Source organism: Phyllostomus discolor, chromosome 4 (genome assembly GCF_004126475.2).
Source record: "Phyllostomus discolor isolate MPI-MPIP mPhyDis1 chromosome 4, mPhyDis1.pri.v3, whole genome shotgun sequence".
Classification (NCBI taxonomy): Eukaryota; Metazoa; Chordata; class Mammalia; order Chiroptera; family Phyllostomidae; genus Phyllostomus; species Phyllostomus discolor.
Window position 1 is genome coordinate 64,560,872 of NC_040906.2, and position 16,451 is coordinate 64,577,322.

Here is a 16,451-nt window from a genome sequence, read left to right on the forward strand (position 1 = left end):
AGTCCATTTTGGACAGACTGAGTCTGAACTACATTTTAGTCATATTACAAATAAACATGTTTGATTTCCACAGATGAAATAGTACAACTTGAAAAAGCCCAAAATCATCATTAATGTGAAAAATACAACTTCAAGTTCATGCCTGAAAATGGTGGGCCAATTGTATTTTCTCTGAATAACAAGGACAGAACTTTGAGAATCTTGGATATTTCCAATTTTGTCCTGCTGAATTCCTAAGACAATACATACTAAAAGATGCCATTAAAAAAGGAATATACTCATCCATCCCATTGTTCTCTAATGTGGAAAACATTTCCAGCTTTTCAAATGATTGCTGAGTGAAAGGTTTGGGAGATTTCCAAAAACTACAACTAATAATGGTGCTCTGAAACAACACTCTAATGCACTATTGGTAGAGATGCCTATCAATTGGTGCTACATTTTAATTAAATTAAAATTTAAATGTGTCAGGCCTTCTGGCCAAGATGGAGGTATAGGTACATACACTTTGCCTCCTCACACAACCAAGAGAAGGACAACAACAAATTTAAAAACAAAAAATAAACAGAACTTCCAGAAAATCAAACTGTATGGAAGTCTGACAACCAAGGAGTTAAAGAAGAAACATTCATCCAGACTGGTAGGAGGAGCAGAGACAGTCAGCAGGGAGGAGAGGACAAGCAGCAAGGTGGTGGTTGGAGGACCAGGAGAGTGAGGTGGTGGCTGCCAGAGGCTGGAGGACCAGGCAGTACCACATTTGCATGCAGATAAACCAGGAGGAACAACTGGGGAGGGAGACAGACCATGAAACCCAGGGTTCCAGTGCAGGGAAATAAAGCCTCAAAACCTCTGACTGAGGGAGTGGCAGGGGCAGGAGAAACACTCAGCGTCATAGGAGAGTTCATTGGACAGACTCACAGTGTCCTAGAATGTACATAAACCCACCCACCCAGGAATCAGAACCAGAAGGGCCCGATTTGCTTGTGGGTAGTGGGAGAAGTGACTAAAAGCTGGCTGAGAGCTCAGCAAGAGGTACTGTTCCATCTCAGACCCCTCTACCACATACAGCGCCACAATGAAGCAACTGGGTTGCCCCACTCTGGTGAATACCTAAGGCTCCAGCCCTTATAACAATAGGTATACTGATTAATATAGACTTCCGGCCAAGATGGAGGTGTAGGTAGACACACTGTGCCTCCTCGCACAACCAAGATAGGGACAACAACAATTTAGAAAGAGAATAGCAACCAAAACTGACAGAAAATTGAACCATATGGAAGTCGGAAAACCAAGAAGTTAAAATAGACACATTCATCCAGACTGGTAGGAGGGGTGGATCGGGCAGTTGAGTGGAGAGGGGTCTCGGCACAAAGAGCGGTGGGACCTGGTGCATCAGGCATCCTGGGCGCAAGACTTCAGCAGGCTGACCCTGGGTGCACAGGGGCAGCAGGCAGACCCAGCAAGGCGGCAATTGTGAAGCAAGGCACTGCACACAACCCAGGATCCCAGCACTGGGAAATACAGCCTTGGGGCACTGATTGAAAACACCTGTGGGTGTTGAGGCACAGGGAGAGACTCCCAGCCTCACAGGAGAGGTCGTTGGAAAGTCCCACGGGGTGCACAAGCCCACCCACACAGGAATTGACACCACAGGGGCCCAGTGTGCTTGGGGGAAGCGGCAGAAGGGACTGAGGTTCAACAGAGAGTGGAGCAAGCGCCATTGTTCCCTCTCAGACCCTGCCCTCACAAAGTCACAACCCAGCGACTGCGTTGTCCTGCCCTGGTGAACACCTAAGCCTCCACTCCTCACTACATAACAGGAGCGTCAAGACAAAAAAAAAAATGGCCCAAATGGAAGAACAGGTCAAACCTCCACAACAAATACAACTAAGTGACTAAGAGATAGCCAACCTATCAGATGCACAGTTCAAAGCACTGGTGATCAGGATGCTCACAGAATTGGTGGAATTTGGTCACAAATTAGATGAAAAAAATGAAGGAAATGAAGTGAAATGAAGGGAAATGTATAGGGAACCAATAGTGATGGGAAGAAAACTGGGACTCAAATCAATGGAGTGGACCAGAAGGAAGAAAGAAAGAACCAAACAGAAAGGAAGGAAGAAACAAGAATTCAAACAAATGAGGAGAGGTTTAGGGACCTCCAGGACATCTTTAAATGTTCCAACATCTGAATTATATGGGTACCAGAAGGGGAAGAGGAAGAGCAACAAGTGGAAAAGTTATTCGAACAAATAATAAAGGAGAACTTCCCCAATCTGGCAAAGGAAATAGACTTCCAGGAAGTCCAGGCAGCTCAGAGAGTCCCAAAGAAGTTGGACCCAAGGAGGAACACGCCAAGGTACATCATAATTACTTTAGTCAAGGTAAAAATGAAGGAGAGAATCCTAAAAGCAGCAAGAGATAAGGAGACAGTAACCTACAAAGGAGTTCCCATCAGACTGCCAGCTGATTTCTCAAGAGACCTTGTAGGCAAGAAAGGGCTGGAAAAAAGTATTCCAAGTCATGAAAGGCAAGGACCTTTCTAAGATTTCTCTATCCAGCAAAGCTTTCATTTAGAATGGAAAAGAAGATAAAGTGCTTCTCAGATAAGGTCAAGTTAAAGGAGTTCATCATCACCAAGCCCTTATTTTATGAAATGTTAAAGGGACTTATCTAAGAAAAGAAGATAAAGAAAAAAACATGTATAGTAAAAGGACAGCAAACTCACAATTATTAACAACCACACCTAAAGCAAAACCAAAAGAAACTAAGCAAACAACTAGAACAGGAACAGAACCACAGAAATGGAGATCACATGGAAGGTTAGCAACAGCGGAGTGGGAGGAGGAGAGAGGGGTAAAAGGTAAGGAGAATAAGTAGCATAGATGGTAGAAAATACACAGGGGGAGGGTAAGAATAGTATAGGAAATGTAAAAGCTAAAGAACTTATGACACATGGACATGAACTTAAGGCGAGGAATGTGGGTGACAGAAGGTGTGCAGGGTGCAGGGGAATGAAGGGGAAGTAATGGGACAACTGTAATAGCATAACCAACAAAATATATTTTTAAAAAATCATAATAGGCATGCTGAGACAAAAAAAAATATGGCTCAAATGAAAGTACAGGTAAATGTTCCAAAAACAGAACTAGGCAATGAAGATATAGCCAACCTATCAGATGCAGAGTTCAAAACACTAGTAATCAGGATGCTCACAGGAATGGCTGAGTATAGTCACAAAATGGAGTCAAGGTTAGGCAAAGTAAAATAAAGCAAAATGTATAGGGAACCAACAGTAAAGGGAAGGAAACTGGGCCTCAAATCAACAGTTTTGAGCAGAAGAAAGAAATAAACATTCAACCAGAACAGAATGAAGAAACAAGAATTCCAAAAAATGAGAAGAGGCTTAGGAACCTCTGGAACAACTGTAAACATTCCAACATCTGCATCATAGAGGTTCCAGAATGAGAAGAGGAAGAGCAAGAAACTGAAAACTTATTTGAAAAAATAATGAAGGAGAATTTCCCTAATCTGGCAAAGGAAACAGACTTCCAGGAAGTCCAGGAAGTTCAGAGAGCCCCAAAGAAGTTGGACCCAACAAAGTACACGTGAAGGCACATCATGATTACATTACCCATGATTAAAGATCAGAAGAGAATCCAAAAAGGAGAGAATTACCTACAAAGGAGTTCCCATAAGACTATCAGCTGATTTTTCAAAAGAAAGCTTACAGGCAAGAAGGGGCTGAAAAAAGTATTTGAAGTCATGAAAAGCAAAGACCTGCATCCAAGATTACTCTATCCAGCAAAGCTATCATTTAGAATGGAAAGACAGATAAAGTACTTCCCAGATAAAGTAAAGTTAAAGGAGTTCATCATCACCAAGCCCTTATTATATGAAATATTAAAGGGGTTTATCTAAGAAAAAGAAGATCAAAAAAATGAACAGTTAAATGAGAACAAACTCACAACTATCTGAACCTAAAACAAAAACAAACTATACAAACAACTAGAACAGGAACTGAATCACAGAAATGGAGATCACATGGAGGGTTATCAGCAGGGAGGAGGAGAGGGAGGGGACAGAATGGTGGGAAAATACAGGGAATAAGAAGCATAAGTGGTAGGTACAAGATAGACATGGGGAGATTAAGAATAGCATAGAAAATGGAGAAGCCAAAGAATTTATGTGTATGACCCATGGATATGAACTAAGAGGGGGAGGGGAATGCTGGTGGGAGGGAGGCTGCAGGGCAGAGAGGAATAAAGGGGAGAAAAAACGGTACAACTGTAATAGCATAATCAGTAAAATATATTTTAAAAAAGGAAAAAAATGTGTCAATACTTTGACAAAATATAATCAATTCTATTAATTTATCCAAAAATTATTTGCACAAGTGCATGAAGATATTTTTAATATTGATTTACAAACAATCTAATCTATATAACTGGAAGATTGAGTAAATGAGCTATGGTTTCTTACACACAATGGAATAGCATACAGACATTAAAAAGAGTAAAGATTTATGTGTATTGGTATAAAAATATATAAAGTGTGTAGTTAAGTGAAAATGCAAGTTATAATAAATACCATCTAATCACATTTTGAAGGAAAAAAAATAGAGAAAAGATCTAATTGTGGTTAATATTTTTCTATGACGGGTATTTCCATATTTAGATTTTTTCAGAAACCATATATTTTGTAATATAAAATAACTATTAAATATATTTTTCAAAGCCATCTAGTGAAGAATTTATATAGAGTGTATGAAACTTAGACTTTCAATGTTAGGAGTGCTGAACTAAAATGTCACAAGACCCAATATAGTTTTAAGGGACTGTGGCTTTTGCTAAAATAAATAAATAAATAAATAGATAGATAGGTTTTTGGCATATAAAATTGAAGTCTGTCTAGAAAGTATCCATCCATGTAATATGAAAAATAAAGATATTTATTGAAAAAGATACCAGAAACATTGCACACAGGACAATGATACCTCAGTCCCCTTCAAAGTAAGCAGCTTGGGACCTCACAGAGTTCTCTCAGCAACTCTTCCACTGTTCAAAATACTCTGCAAAATCCTTTGTTGGAATTTCCAATAGCTTCCCTGCCTTATTTTCCTGAATCTCATCAACAGTCTGAAATCGCTTCCCTTCAAAAGTGATTTTAGTTTGGGAAAAGTCAGAAGTTGCAAGTCATCAAATCTGGGCTGTAGCAGGACTCAGTTACCTGGGTGATTTGATGTTTTGCCAAAAAACTCTTCACCAGACTTGATACATGAGCGGGTGTGTTGTCATGATGAAGGTGCCAATCACCAGTTGTCCATAGCTGCAGCATCATCCCCAAAAGCCTTCCATAGGCGTCATCCAAATAGTTTCCACGGAGGAATGTTCAAGCTAAATGCAAAATCTGATGCAGATTCGTTGTTCTACTCGCTTAGTCATTTTGATATGACAGCCACACAGCACACACACTCCCTCAACAGTGTCTACCGCCCCCACTGATAGCACAGTGTTCATGCATGTGCTTTCCAGTCCACTCTCCTTGGCTGCCAGGTTACATTGATGTCACACAAACCGTTTTTGTTATACTCATAATGGCTGGACTTCTTCCAGACAGACCTCATACACTTGAAGCTAAACTTACAACAGATGTAGATGAGATCTATGCTTAACATCTGAGCATCAGCCCCTTTCTCTTCCATCTGTTATAATTTCCCCTAATTGGACTGTTGTCCTAGCTGAGAGTTCACAGGGGTCAGAGTTTTTCTCAAGTATTCAATGGCTGTGGGAAGGAGACTACTTAGTTTTCTGGTTTTAATTATTTTATACAATGTTATAAATATAGGCCAGAGAAGAGTTATGTAACTTTACATGAAGGACTCATATTATTAAAATTATTTTGAAAAAAGAACATACCATAGAATGTCAGTTCTCCTAAAGTTAATTTACCTCTCATGCAATTTCAGTTAAAATCTTTAAAGAGCTTCTTTTAACTAAATTTCTTTTAGAAAAGCAGCTGTCTGAGAATAGTAGAGTTAATTATGAAAAAGTAGAATAGGAGGACCTGCTCTTCTAGTTAATAAAACATGCAATATAGCCATTATACTCAACAGAGTATTTTGTTGACTTGAGAAAAAGAAAAAATAGATCACCAGAATTGAATGAGTAAAGAAATAAATCCCAACATACTTGAAATATATTTCATTTCAATGTGAAAAATGTGTTTTAAGTGGTGCTGTCAAAAGTGGCCACTCATCTGAAAAAAAATAAAGGTGGATCCCTACCCCACCATATCTACAAAAATAAACTCCAAATGGGTTAAAGACTTAATATGAATCATAAAATAGTAACAAGCTTGTAGAAAGTTAGTATATTTACTAAGTGTTGGAGACTTATATAACAAAAATAGGAGCTCTGCACATTATAGAAGACATATTTGACTTCATAAAATTAAAAGGTACTTCTGCAAAAAAAAAAGACAAAAGGACAATACTTGAGTTCATGTAAATGATAATCTGCTACAAGTCATTTTTTAAACCAATTCCAATTTTAAAAGGAAGGGGCAGCAGAGGCTATACACAGACAACTCAAACAGGAGTTAATCCAAATGGTCAACAAGCCTATGAAAAATGCTTAACATTCAACCTAAAAACCAATAAGCTATTAATCTGCTAATACTAAAGAGTAAGAACAAGTATTTCTTGAGAAATGTACTGTAATAGGTAACCTCATCCACTGCAGTTGACATATAAGGCATAGAGTTAGAAAAAAAATATGAAGGAAATGGTAAGTATCCATGGATGATGTATCATAAAATATATGTATATGTTAAAAAGTGATATGTTAAAAGGATGGTCACCAAAATATTAATTGCAATTATCTCCAAATATTGAAATTTCAAGTGAGCTTAAAATTCTTCTTATTCTTTTTGAATGTTTTTTCCAGTTTGTATAATGCTAAACCATCAATTAAAATCTGTGACAAAACAAATTCTTATAAAACTCAAAAAGCATACAAATATACTCTTCTTTCAAACTTTCCTTCCCTAATTTCTTAATTCAAGCCTAGTTAGTTTGGTTTTACTTTAACAGAACTGAGGGAGCGTGGAGGGGGATTAGAAATGAGCAAACGTGCTCACCAGGAACAAGGGCCATTGGATATCCCTGAATGAGACTCAGATAGAATGATGTAATACAGCACTAAATGTTTCCACTTTGTCCCTCTTATTCCTATTTTAGTAACCTTTGACATTTAGAGAAACAAAAGCCTACAGTCATTTTTGTTCTTCTCTCTCCCCAGGACCTCATACAATTGTTTCAGAATGTCTGTGCCATTGAAAGCAGTAACAGCCTCTGATCTGCCTCCTCTTTTCTCACTTTGAGTCCAAAAGAAGACTACAGAATGCAGGGATGAGCGAGTCCTGTCTTTGACATTTTATTTAAGATTCATCCTCCTTGTTGTATTTTAGATTCGTGGGTCCTCCACCCCACCCTAGTACCATCCAGGCTGAAATCTGGTCTGACACCATCCACCAGCCTTGCTTATAAAGACTAGTTGTAATTAGGCACAACGTGGGCTACAATATGAGCCTGTGTTACTAATAACAAGTGGGATGTACAGCATTGAAAGACAAGAAGTGCCCTTTATTTCCATTTATGTTACCGGAAAAATAGACATACATAGAACTAGTGCCATGTTAAGTTTTTTAAGGCAATAAAAGTGTTTTGAATTCCTAGACATCCTACGAATTTCAGTTTTATAAAATGTGCCATCTATTTTCTTTCTTCTCCCTCAAGTCTTTTAGCATCACACATTTAGCCTGGCTCTTTCACTTGTCTAGAGGCCAGGGAGGGTTCCCAGCATATGCTTATGCAAAAAGAGGGATGTTTGCCTTCTTTCCAACCTTGCCCCCGCACTCTCGTCACGCAAAGCTGAGACTCAGAAGCACTATACAGATCTTCCAGAACCTCCTGTGTGCAAATTCCAAAGGAGTTTAGAGTGTTAAGGAGTCTTGGGAGTACACAAAGAACCAGGAAACATACCCCCTCTCTAGCCAGCTGTTCCCAAGAGCAATCCCTCTGGTCTCCATGGATACCTTTTACTATGCCCAGAATGTGACCCATTGGCCTCTTTCCCCATTGTTGTAGAGAAAAGAAGCCCAGGCATACAAGAGGCAGGACTCTGTACATACTGTTGAACAGACACAGGGTGATCCAGCAGGCTACTGGAATTTGTCTTAATACATATTTATTGTGTGTCCACTGCATGCAAGGTTCTTGACTGCTGATAAGTATATGAGTAAGCAAAGGTCCCTGATCAGGACAGGATGATTTTCTATCAGCAGAGTCAGATAAATAGTAAAATAATGAGACATGATAATCACTATACTAGAGATGCAATCAAGATTTGGCGGAGAGTAGAGAAGGGGCAATTTAGCTATTCTACCTGAGACAGGAAGTTGAGAAAAAGAAGTAGAGAAGAACTTAGGGAGAGCTAACTTTAGAGCCATGCTTAAAATACAGGAATTTTTGAAGCAGAGAAGTGGAGCTGAAAGGAGGCTCTCTCCGCTGCAGGAACATCACACGCAGAGAGGTAAGCAGCTTGCTGGCGTACGAGTTGACTCAGTGGTGAGTAGTGTTGTGTCACGAAGGTGTAAGGCAAACATGGGAAGAGCCTGGAACTGTAGACAGCTCCAGGTTATGTGTGATCTCCTCACCTTCTTAAAGAGGCATGATGGGCTTTTTAGTGAGGAACAGACATAAATAGATTTTTAGAAATAAAAGAATGGTCACAATGGTGGAGACCCAATCAGAATGGCAGTGTGATATGGGCTGAGTTACTAGTGCCGGTTGGAATCAGAGAGAACAGCTGAGGAGACAGCTGAGTTCCATCAGGTAGAAATGATGGAAGCCTGAATCAACCCTGGGTGAAGACAACGGGACAGGCAGAGAAAATAGTAGTAGACAGAAGATGTTTAAACTGGCAACTGACTAAGAGTAAAAAAAGGGGTGGAGGGAGAAAGCAGCTTTATTGTCTTTGTTGACTTGCCAATGTTTGAAAAACACTATGATAATTTCTTCAGCTCATGAGACAGCAAGGTTTATGTTGCATATCTCTTGGGGGAAATTAGAGACTGTTACACTGAGTTAGATTAATTTTGATGGTTCAGTCATGACCCCCCACACACTCTTTAGTTGATGTAGACAATATTTATAACTTTTGGCATTTTTTATTTTAATGAATGAGACTATTTTATGGAAAACCATACCCAAGCATGAAAATGGCATGCCCATTGGCAAAACTGTGTAGAATTCCCACGTGAGAGATCTCCAAGCAGTAGCATACATTTTTTCAGGACTACTTGAGATACTGTGTCAAGATTTTGATACCTCACACAGAAATAAGCCATAAACTTCACCATCTTGTGTCATGATAAACACCACAGGTGTAGAACAACAGGCATATAAATGTAGAGCTCTGGCATCTAAAATCCTGCACGTAACAGCAACATATTGTAAGGAGAGAGGGCCAGTGAACCACCAAACCAAACATGAAGCATGCCTTGTTTCTTGATTCCTTTGTACCTTCATAGTCAAAAAGGCATCTAAATGGGACTGTATACTATTAAAAATGACTGAAGATTTTTACTGGAAAACAGCAATGGGTCCATCTTATATTCTTGGTAAAATCAAATACATTTGTTTGGAAGAGGTTTACATTCTTTATATGTCACTGTAATTCTGCTTTCATTTTCATCTGAAGCCTTGCTACTATTGTTTTTATTATTGGGAGGTTTTCTTGGGTGTTGTGGTGGCTAATGCTAAACAAAGAACAAAGAATATAATTTTCATGCCTTGGAGCAGCTCTGGACCACTATCCTATGTTCCCATCTCTCTACACCAGGAAGAACAAGAAACAATCCACACTCCCCTTTGCACACTCCCAGCTCTTCCACTTATCACATTTGTGACCTTGAGCAAAGTTAGCCAATCTCTTCGTACCTCAGTTTCTTCACCTAAGAAGAGGGATATTCATAGTGCCTAGCTGCAGGGTGGCTGCGAAGATTAAAAGAGTTAATATGTGTAAAACACTTAGACCAGTGTCCAACATATATTAAGCTGCAAATCACAGTTTTTGCTATTGTGACTGTTATTGGTGTTACTTCTTTATTCTGGAATTTTCTTTCTGATGCAGGCAATAGATCAGTTGCCTTTACTGCCTTGGAACAATTGAAGAATAAATTATTAGCAATTTTTTAAAATGATACACCCCTCCCAATTTTTACTTCATCCACTGGTGCCTGTTTCTATCTGCATACATACACCTTGGCCTGTTCCTTTCCTCAAAAACTCAATGGACAAAAGCTCAATGCACAGGGAAGCACTTCCAAGTAGCCTAAATAAAGAAAATAGCAAAGTTCTGATTGTCATAAGGGCTTTGGAAATCCATAGGATCTGATGGTTCCTAAGGAACTGAGTGCCTGGAGGAGTTTTAGGTGGGGAGAAGGCAGGGGGTGGGGGTGGCGCCAGTGTGAGAGTGGGCAGGGCAGAGCTAGAGGAGACGGAGCTGGAGAAACATGGGAACCCATGAGTAAGAGCTTCTTTCAACCCATATTTCGTCCAATCCCTTACTCCATTTTAGTTCCTCCCAATTTCCTATTAACTTCATTATTTACATTTGTAATTATTCAAAATGTTTATAGAAACATCTTTAAAACACCTAAAAAATGTATGAGATTTTCATTTTTGTAACTAAGGAAAAGATATCCTTCCCCAACGATTTAAAAAGAATTATGTTTCTAAAATGAAAATTCGGAAACAAGAAGGAATTATACCTGCTATGTTGGCATATCACGATGGCAGTAAGGCATCATTATTCGCTGGGTGTAAATTTCACGTTTCTGCTTTACAGTTCCAAAAACTCTGTGCATTTGAAAAGTACAATAATGGAAACTTATTTCTAAGTCAAATTTGCATTATCATTGGTTGATTTTGTACAGGTTCTACTTCTTTCACCCTGAGCTCCCTGAAGTTTTATGACAAGAAAATGAAGATGGTTTTGGCCCTCAGAAGTAATACAAATATTTGAGACAGCAGGAGCAGGGTCTGAGCTCCTGCCTGACATGCAGGTGTCCAGAGTTCCTATTCCAGCCCTAGCCAGGCTTGCTGAGTGCCCTTGGGCAAGTCACTTAACCTCCCTTGTCCTCTCTCCACTCACTGCTAAGGAGAGGATATTAATGCTCAGTTCCCTTATGGGGTGGCAAGTGGATTAATTAGAAAATGAGAGTCTCTTCCTATGTAACCCTTTAGGAGATGAGAATTTTACCAAATGGTTCTGAAGTGTGTTAGAAAACAAAACAACAAAGAAAACAGAGTGCAAGTCCCACAGAGCAGAAATGTAGTTATCAGCACAAAGGACTGGAGTAGACTAACGCTTCATTTTATGTAAGCAGAAAAAAAGTATTTCAGGACACATTATTTTCAAATAACATTCTCTCTTTTCTCTCTCCCTCTCTCTCTCTCTCTCCCTCTCTCCCTCTCTCTCCTCCTCTTTTCCTCTCTTTCCCTCTCTCTCTCTCTCCCTCTCTCCCTCTCTCTCACACACACATACACACAGATACCTGTTCCTTATGCCCTTATTCATTTCTGTTTTAAAGTATTTCACTTATGTGATCTCAAAATAGGAAGCTTCCAAATAAAATCATCAGCCTTAAAACAATGTTTGAAATAATTAGGCTACAAATTCAGAAGCCCTTTAATGTTGCTGCAATTCTATAACTATCTATGCATTTCATGTATGGCCCTATTAAATGTACCAGGCGCCAATGTTGCCGGCTGTCAAGAAGCAAAATGAAAAATAGTTTTAATAGCTGCTCTTTGACCTGTTTTATATTTTATGTCAATTATAACAGCACACAACCATGCATAATTATGAAGCATAGATGCATTAAAATGTACACATAATTTGTGTTCTTATGGCAACCATTGCATTAGGCCCTAGAAAACAAACCTATTGTTATAAGTCATTTGCACATTAATATATTAGTATTAAATATCGAAGACAGATTTGTCTATCCATCTGTTTGGAATCATTGTAAGTAAATATATCTTTTTGGAGGGGTGGACAAAATCTCTCCATAAATGCACTGTAGGTGCCATCTGCAACATATATTATAATACAGAGTTTAGCACCAGCGTGCATAGCAGCTCCAGCAAAGACAGAGCCATGTGATTGTCATTTGAATGTCATTTTTAAAAAAAATGATCTGGTATATGGACAGAAGGAGGAAATTTTTTTTCTGGCACTGCCATAAAAATTCCTTCATTTGACTATTCCGTGGTTTTTTGGATTTCTGTCTTAAAAGCTTGCATTTTTCCAAGGATAAGAAGAAAATAACTATCTTAATGCTGGGTAAATGAACAAAAAAAGTGTATTTTTCTCCATAGCAAAATTATTACAATACCAGGGAAAATTTGCTTTAAGAAATCTGACAAATCATTAACAGTGACCCTGAGAAGCAGGTGACCCAACCAGAAAATGACATTTCCATGCTACAGATAAAAAAAGCAGGGGTTTTTCCAAGAACAATTATAGATCTCCCATTGTAACTTTTCAGCATTCTCAGGACTTCATGGCTATCCAATGAGGCTGCTGGAGCACAGGGTGCAGGAAGGCAACACCCAATAAGAAACAGAAACCAGACTTCCCGACTCCGAGTTTGTTCGTTTAATGCCCTGATGTGCATAAATTTGGAGGAAGCAAGACTCCATTTTCCTGTCAGGTTTAACCTTATTTCCCTACCTCTGAGCAGTTGTTGTAGATATCCACCCCACCTTATGTCCTCTCAAAGTTAGCTCTGAAGAGGGAAATAAACCAAAGAATGGGGTGGGAAGAGGGGTGGGAGAGGATGTATCAGTGAACTGTTGCCCTAGGCCCTGATTAAAGCTGATGACAATTTAAACTTCTATTAAATTCATTTTAAGTGATCACCTTGTTCTCATTTGGGTGATCAGGTAGAACTAGAACAATTTTAATATGTGTTTCTGGAGCTTCATGGGAAATGTTTCACTCCTCTGTTATTTGTTTCTTTGTTAGGTGTCTGTCAGTATAGATAAGAATTTTTATTCCACTTTTTCGTAACTGGACTTTGAATTCAGAGGTATTTCTAAGATGATTTCAGTCTATAGTGACTACTTAGTTCCCCCATATGTTGAGCAGTTTAAAGATGTTATATCCAAGGCCAAGGTATCACCTGGAGTTTTTAAATTATTTTTATCTTTTAATCCTCACTCCAGGATATGTTTATTGATTGATTTGAGAGAAAGAGAGAGAGAGAGAGGGCAGGTGGGGGAAAGAGGCGGGGGTGGGGGGGAGAGAGGGGGGAGAGTGAGAAACACCAGTCAGTTGGCTCTCATATGCACCCTGACCTGATACTGAACCTGTAAACGTTTGGTATACAGGATGATGCTCCAACCGACTGAGCAACCTGGCCAGGACACCTTTTAAAATAAGACTTTAAAGTCTGTTTCAATGCAAAGAACTACTAAGTTTCTTTAGGATCTCAGAGATATTTGTCTAAAATATAATATATTACTTTAAATAATCACATAAAATTTAAAAGGTTTGGAAGAGAGGTCTGGAAATATCTGACTTTTATAGATTTTTTTAAAGTGGTGACACTGTAGAAAGAAAAATTGCTCTGTATCAATATAGCTGGCTCCTATTAAGACTAACCAGGTATGGGGGATAACTTTCTGAGGAAGCAGAGGTACTGATGAAAGAAAATGGAAACAAAGGAAGAAGGAGGAGATGACTGGAGACAAAAATGGAAACTAGCAATTGAAGAGAAGGATGAGAAAGATTCTGGTGAATTCCAGTCCTAGATTTCTAGAAAGAACTGCCCAAATCCAGACAATTGAGTATGCACACACATTGCGGTTCACACCTCTGACTCTCAACACTGGAAAAAATCGGGACAGTTCTGAAATATGTCATAGGGTTACCCTCGAGGCTGCAAGTGTTATATGGGACAAGGTTTTGTCCTATCAGACACCGGTCCCCAACACTTTTGGCACCAGGGACCAGTTTCGTGGAAGATAATTTTTCTATGGACTGGGGAGGAGTGCAGAGAAATGGTTTCAGGATGATTCAAACACATTACATTCAAGCTCACCTCCTGCTGTGTGGACCAGCATGGGTCTCAGCCCAGAAGTTGGGGACCCCTGCTATAAGGCACTGAGAATGAACTGGAAGTGAAGAAGTGAAGATCACAGACCCACTCCAGGGAGAAAGATGTGCTCACTTTTTGGAGTATTAAGGTGCACTTAATTTAAAATTATATGCTTTTCCAATTTTAAATGTTAACAGGTCACCAATTTAAGAAAAATGACAAATTGGTTAATTCTTCACACAGCAAATTACTCACTATTGTCTTCAGGATGAAAATAACATAGTCAATCCTAGATTATTGTTTTTAGCACTGTTTCCTCAAATCCATGTCCACAGCACATTGTAGTTTATATTTGTTTAACCCACAAACATTTGACAATATCTGTGATTTGCTCACTCCCATCTACTAAGATGAAATGTTTTAAAGTTTAAAAAAATTATTAATGATTCATTTTTCCCATTTAAAACTCTTACAAGAATGGGTTTTTGACTTCTATTATACCCGTATGTGTCTTGCTGGTTTGACAACACAATTTCACTGACTTCCAAGACTGCTTCATTTTTCTACACTTAATTATCCAATCCAACTAAAATTAACTTTTTAAAATAGCATTCTTTCAACATGTCAGTTACAAAACTGACTACAAAGAAAGTTCTATACATTTTGGTGGATATTTCAGACAGAACTGTTTGAATTGATAGAATGAACATCTTTACATTATATTTAAAAATCTGAGATCTTTCTCCCATTTGTCTTCTTCTCATGACTCCTCTATGCTCAGTGAGTGTTTGTGTCATTCCCGCATCACCATCTCTGCCCTCGTTTGGTTCAAAGCAACTTCAACTGAAATACAAACCCTTTACTTGTCACAAGTGCCAATCTAAATCTTGCTTTGTTAATCTCTGCTTGATTCCATTTGTATTCTAAGAAATTTCTTTAATGAAGAAATTTTATTTAGAAAGTTATTGCCATATCTATTGAGAAATCACCAATTTGACTTATCCATTTAACATATCGGCCCAGGAGCAACAAGCAATATTTACATTTTGGCAGAGGTTACCACCTCCGGAGCACCCTTTTCTTCGCTGGTTTAAGGAGGCCAACAGTGAGGGCAATGACCCTGGGTTCTGCACTTTGCACAGCTGCCCAGCTGTCTAGAGTTAGACTTTAGTTTGGGGCCATGGGTCTCTATCAGAAGGACAGGACCAATCTTCAAGCATATAGCATAAGGTAGCACTTCTTAGTACTTTGAGCTTGGCTGTGGAAGACTGGTGCAACATTATTATATAATACATACCCTAATTTAATTAAAAATAGTTTTCATACAACTTCAGATCAGAAAAGTAGGATTTGGGTAAAAATCTTACAAGTAATATTTGGACAAAATATGTTATCTTTAAGTCATGCTATCTTTAAATTTTCTTTAAAATTTACATGAAGTCCATAGATAAATTTTTATTTGGCAAAGAAATTTTTTGTAAAAAATATGCAATTTGGCCCTCAAAATATTTTAATTTTCATCATAGAAATAATACATGCATTAGTATATATATTGTGAATTGTATAGCCAATTTCCTATGTATTTAAAAGTTTACTTAAAGGAAGTTTGAATGCCCATATACACTCTGCAGTTAGATCTGATGGTATATATTCAGTGATACTACTTCCTTGTCCTAAAGATCTAAAGATTGATATTATTCTTTAAGGGAAATATATCTAGTCCTCAAGTAGAAATATCCTGGAGTTTGTAGAAGTTTCAGATTTTAACATTATCACATCCAGAAAGATTTACAGAGTGCCACTATGCTCCAAAGCATTTAGAATCAAAATATTAAACCACAAAAAAGTTATTAAGCTTTATATTGACAAAGTATTCCACTTAGTTGAAGAAAAAGAGAAGCTAAAATTAATTCAAGAAACAGCTCTCTAGTTGTGCACTTTTGCAATTTTATAAGGGTTGAATTTCTCAGGATGGGTGTAAGCATAATATGTCTCTGATTAAACTGTAATATGCAGAGAAAGCAAAGAAAACTAGAGCAAACCTCCATGTCTCTGAACCACCAAAGGGTAAGGAAAACAGGCCAGGCCTTGTCTAATACACATGCAAAAATTCAGGTTACCCAAACCACACGTGGTGATAACATCCAATGAGTATAATAGTATAAGTAAGTATTTGTTATAAAGCCTACACAGTGAGAATGAAAAGTACTTATTCATTTCACTTTGGACCCTCCCTTTGCATTTAAACAGAAAATTGGACTAGTAAAAGCTCAACTTTT

General features: G+C 38.3%; 1 long non-coding RNA gene across 1 annotated transcript; it reads left to right on the top strand.

Moving 5' to 3' along the window:
- Positions 1 to 3,077: 3,077 nt before the first annotated feature.
- Positions 3,078 to 6,584, top strand: LOC118499874. Its single transcript, XR_004902418.1, has 3 exons — positions 3,078 to 3,246; positions 4,326 to 4,336; positions 6,572 to 6,584. It is a non-coding gene; the product is annotated as an uncharacterized LOC118499874 (long non-coding RNA).
- The last annotated feature ends 9,867 nt before the right edge of the window (positions 6,585 to 16,451 follow it).